Source organism: Silene latifolia, chromosome 1 (assembly GCF_048544455.1).
Source record: "Silene latifolia isolate original U9 population chromosome 1, ASM4854445v1, whole genome shotgun sequence".
Lineage (NCBI taxonomy): Eukaryota > Viridiplantae > Streptophyta > Magnoliopsida > Caryophyllales > Caryophyllaceae > Silene > Silene latifolia.
In genome coordinates, this window is record NC_133526.1 from 46,789,080 (window position 1) to 46,794,698 (window position 5,619).

General features: G+C 40.2%; 1 non-coding gene across 1 annotated transcript; it reads left to right on the forward strand.

Annotated features, from left to right (window-relative positions):
* The first annotated feature begins 5,102 nt into the window (after positions 1–5,102).
* On the forward strand, positions 5,103–5,205 carry LOC141620496 (small nucleolar RNA R71). Its single transcript, XR_012531978.1, has one exon. It is a non-coding gene; the product is annotated as a small nucleolar RNA R71 (small nucleolar RNA).
* Positions 5,206–5,619: the final 414 nt, after the last annotated feature.

Below are 5,619 nucleotides of genomic sequence, written 5' to 3' on the forward strand. Positions count from 1 at the left end.
GTTGGAGAGCATAATTTATATTAGCTCCCAATGCATATGCATAAACTTCCCCAAACCAAAATAGACACTATTTCTAATGACAAAAATTGGGGGAGTTCATGTATAAAGATGTCATGCATGAAACTACAATTGTCATTTTGGATTTTGAATGTGGAACAATAAAAGAAACACCTCAATGGGACCGAGGTGTGAGTCCTCTAAATGATGGTAGGACTCCAAATCATGATCAGGATAAAAATTATATGAAAAACAAGAGAAATAGACAAACCTTAAAGGAGGTGGTAGGAGATTCACGAAGTAACGTGGCATCCTCCCAATAGCTTGCTAGTCCTCAATCTTCGCCCATGGCGTCATCACTATCATCTCCATCATCATCAACCTTCATAGATGCAGAGTCATCACCACTTTCACTTGAACTTCCTTCTTCTTCCTCACTACCCTCTTCTTCTTCAACTTCTTCATTTTCTTCACCTTATTTTCCACCACTCTCAACAACAACCACCTCCTCTTCACCCAAGCTAACAACCCTAGAAGCACTAGGAAAGAAGACTTCCTTATCTGCCCAACTAGGCAAAGGACAAGATGGGTCAAGAAGTCCTTGTCTAGCAAGATGTAGGAGAGACGGATATTGTGATCTATAAGCATCGACTCTATCCTGATAGGCTTGCTTGTGCATTTCTTTCATCAAAAGAGTCAAGTAGTCATTCCCCGCCTTAACATTTTCGGGTTGAAACTCATGGTAGGTGAATGGGTAGGGTGGAGTGATAATAGAGGAGGAGGGCTCGGCAATGTCCTCCCCTTGGTGTTGTATAATATACTCGGCTTCCTTAGAGAGTGGGAGAAGGTAGTTTGGCCTATGGACATTTAATCGGCAAATTTTGCTTGGTAAAGTGAAGGATTTGGAATCTTTTGTTAACCATCCAAATTTGTTTTCAAGAGTGTCATTCTTGACCCATCTGAATTTTTATACCATGGTGGCTAGATCAATGATATGACCTCCCTTAACCGGTTTATAAGTGCCATCCTTATTGAAGTTCCGGTTAAAGTGTTTTGCCAAATAAGTTACCAATACTCCATTAACAATAAAGGTCGTGCCTTCCTTACCATGATCAATATTGAGTCACCTCTCAATCAAAAGTTGAAGAATGTTTTACTTTGTGGTGAACTCTCTACCAATATTCAAGGTCGACTCGAGATAAATAAAATCAAGCTCGGTGAAGTGGTTTGTTCCCTTCCTATCAATCAAAGTATGCCCAACAACCTTGTGCCATACCCTTATGCCTGGGTGATGGCCAAAAATGCACGACAATCATGGTAAGATGTAAACTTTCTCTCGGTAATAGCCTTCCATAAGGGAGCGGGATCATACTTGGTTGGCTTCTTCATATAAGTCGGGTCATTACTAAGACCAAAAACTTCACCAAACTCGCAAAAAGACATTTTCCTATCAACATTCTCGAGGCGGAATTCAATGTTTGTTCGAGTATCCACCTTGGTAACTTTCAATGAGCTTAAAAACTTCATGGTGAGGGATGAGTAGGTCAACTCTTGCATGTTAAACAAAGTAAGCAATCCCATGGACTCGAAGAAATTCTTTGTTTGTTCTAAGACACCCAATTTGGTCAAGGTCTCTTAGCATATGAATTTGGTGGGTAAAATAGATTTCTTAGCAAGGGATATAAATTTCTTCCTATGAGAATCGGATGTGAAAATTACCTCCGGATAATCATCTAGTTGCTCAACAACCGGAGTAGAAGTAGTAGTTTCCACTATAGCAGGAGTAGTCTCTTGAATTTCCATCCTTGCACTTTGAACCACCAAGGCCTTTGAAGCTTGTAGATCTAGTTGCCTTTTTGAGAGATTCTTCTTTGGAGGTGCCTTGCTTCCACCTTTTGTCCTAGCCATCTTCTCCTTTATGTAATAACACTAAGGATATGCTTGAATTCTTCAAATTTCAATAAGACCCAAATCGATTTAGGATAGTTGAATTTTGCCTTGTATCCTAAAAATCGATTCAAACTTTGAAAATTTTGGTGTTTTAATTGCTTGTTGTTGGCAAAGGAGTGATTTGTTTGAGCTTTGAGGGAGTTTGGAATTAATTTGGGTGAATTTGGTTGAGAAAATTGATTTTGGTGGATGGAGGGATTGAGGGTTTTGGAGATGTGTTTGTGTTATGAATGAGTAAAATGAATTGGGAAAGGTAGGGTTATAATCCCATTGGATTTGAATTGCACAGGGGAGACGAGCGGATATGGGTCGGGACGCTCGGATTCTACTTCAGTTTGCTTCAGAAATAAGACCGTGCTGAGACGAGCGTCTTCTGATAAAGACGAGCGTCTTTCTGAAGGGAGAGAGCGGATTTGCTTGAGGACGCTCGGATTCCTTGTCAGGGAGAAATCCCAAATTTTACAAGCAGTAGGACGAGCGGATTCCTTGAGAGACGAGCGTCTTGACTGAGACGAGTGGATTTGCTTTGGAGACGCTCGGATTTTCAGTTAGACCAAAAATTTCTTTTCCAGCTCTCTCAGGACGAGAGTCTTCTTCCCATGACACTCGGATTGTCTTCAGGACGAGCAGATTCTTGTCGGGCCGCTCGTACTGTCCCTCTACCTCACGAATTTAGTTTCACCCATGGGTATTTCATAACCCGTGTCATTTATTCTTCATTCCTTTGGTCTTCATTGTGGGGGCACTACAAAGGCTTGGATAGCCTAGGCAATTGTTATCCTCACACTATGTCAAAACACTACACATCAATAATCATATAAGTCCCTCCCTCACTTTCTCTCGAAATGATGAAAATATTGATCAAGGCATAAAAATATAAATCCAAAATTGACAAAAATGCAATACAATAAGTCAAATACAAGTTAAAGGGTTAGAATATTTACAAATGGTAGTTTAGGGAGGACTCCACCAAACTCTCATCCAAAAATGAGATGTCAAGGGGGCATGGTCAAGGTGTTGTTGATGTTGCTCAACACCTTGAAGAAGTAGTCGAAAGCTTGTTCATTGTCATGTTAAAGATCTTCAATAGACCTTTGCACTTATTGTTCTTCATTGTGGTCTTGGGTCATAGCATTACCGATATAGGGATTGAATATCCCTTCAAACCCATCATCCCATAGACCGCATACCTCGTCTACTTGTTCCCCAATAATATCACGAGCTGACAAGAGCAACTCTTCTTCTTTCTTGTCATGGGCAATGAGGCCCTCTTCTTTACTTGTCATGGGTGAGCTTTTCAAGCTCTCTTTGTTGAAACTTTCTTACTCTTTGGATGGAGCATCTTTCACTTTCTTCTTCTATATGGGTGGTGATTCTTTACCCATAGCTTGTTCTTTGCATTGAGATGCCAACTTCTTCCTATCACTTTCTCGGCTATAATGATCAACCATGAAACACAGCTCATGTAATCGGGGAGTTCTCATTGTCTTGTCAAGATTTAAAGTGATTGTTTCATCTCCCACTTCAAGGGTAAGCTCTCCATGTTTCACATCAATCACCGCTCCCGCGGTGTGAAAGAAAGGTCTTCCTAAAATGATAGGAATGTTGGAATCCTCCTCCATATCAACAATAACAAAGTCTACCGGGATGAAGAATTTGCCAATTCTTACGGGCACATCTTCCCATACCTCTAAAGGTATCTTTGTTGATCGATCCGCCATTTGAAGCGTGATATTAGTGCACTTGAGCTCTCCCATTCCTAGCCTCTTGCTTGCCGAGTATGGCATGACACTTACACTTGCCCCAAGGTCACATAAAGCTTTGTTGATCGTAGTGTCACCAATAGTGCATGGAATGGAGAAACTTCCCGGATCCTTGAGTTTTGGAGGTGAACTTCCTTAAGAATAGCACTACTCACTTTAGTGAAAGCAATAGTCTCAAGCTTTTGGGTGGATTTCTTCTTGGTAACAATATCTTTCATGTACTTTGCATAGGCCGGAACATGATTGATCAATTCCTCGAATGGAATTGAGACTTCTGAGTTCTTCACAATCTCCATGAATTTTCCAAATTGTTCATTAAACTTAAGCTTAGCTTGACTACTTGGGAATAGAAGTCTAATCACAATAGGCTCCTTCTCTTTAGCCTTTTTTTCATTCTTCTTTAAAACTTCTTGAATGGTGGGTTCTTCTTCCCTAGAGTTTTCCACAACTCTTTCCTTGTCATTAGCCTCCACAATGTCTTCCTCAATTTGCTCCTATGGCCCTTCATACCTTGTATCACTCCTCAAATGGATGACACTCACCGATTCATGTCTTGGGGGATTACTTTGAGGTGGTAATTGCCTCTTTTGTCTTTGAGAGCTAGAAGATGCTAATTGAGACATTTGAGTTTCCAACATTTTGGTGTGGGCTAGGATGTTGTTGATGGTGATGTCTTTTACTTGACTATCTTTTTGCATTTGAGTGAAGAATTCTTGTTGGTTCTTTTGCATTTGGAGGACCGCTTTTTGAATATCAAAACCTTGGTCATTGGATTGATTGTATGGAGTTTGATTTTGATAACCTTGGTTTTGGTTGTAAAAGAGTCTTTGAGCTTGGTTTCTCATTGGAGGTGGGGTGTATGTTGTTTGAGGGTTTTGAATATTTTGGCTTTTATATAAGAGGTTTGGATGGAATTTGGTGTTTTCATTGTAATAGTTGGAATAAGGGGTACCACTCTTGTATGCTTGGAAAGCATTCACATGTTCACTCATTCCCCTACATTCACTTTGGTCATATCCCAAAGTTCCACAACTCTCACATACTCCACTTGGAATTGATAAAGATGCCACCATGTCATTAACATGTTGCTTAGGTGATTTAGAGGCTTCTTCAAGCTTAGCCATAGCCTTCTCAAACTTTAAATTAATGGTGTCAATATGAGCACTAAGTTGAGCACCCAATTGAGTAATAGAGTCCACTTCATGCTTTCCTCCTCTAGTAGCCTTTCGAGGTCTACTATATTGTGAGTTATGGACCGCCATTTCCTCAATCTTGTTCCATGTTTTATTATCATTAACTTTGATAAACATACCATTTGATCCCATATTGAGAATGTTTCGGGAGTCTTCACATAGACCATTCCAAAATTGTTGTAAAAGGAACCACTCGCTAAGTCCATGATGTGGACAAGATCGGCAAGTATCCTTGAATCTCTCCCATGCTTCATACAAAGATTCTCCCTTTATTTGAACCCGGTGATTTGGGCTCTCAACATGTTAGTCTTTTCCGGAGGATAGAACTTTTTGTAGAAAGCAAGTGCCAATTTCTTCCTAGAGTCTATACCAAGAGTAGCCTTATCTAGGGTCTTTAACCATTGTTTCGCGGTACTAATCAAAGAAAAAAGAAATAAGACCCGTCGAATTTGGTCTTGAGTAACTCCGGTTTGAGAAATCGCATCACAATAGTCACAAAAAGTCTCCATATGAGAATGAGGGTCTTCACTAGGCATCCCCCTAAATTGACTTCTCTCAACTAGTTGTATAAATGCGGATTTTGCAATGAAATTACCGGTCAAATGTTGTGATGTGGGAGTACCATTTGGTAGGTTCTCCTCGGTTGGTACGGAATGTGATAAAAATTTAGGCATTGTGGGTTGATTTTGTGGTTGGTTTTGTGTTGGGTTATCCTC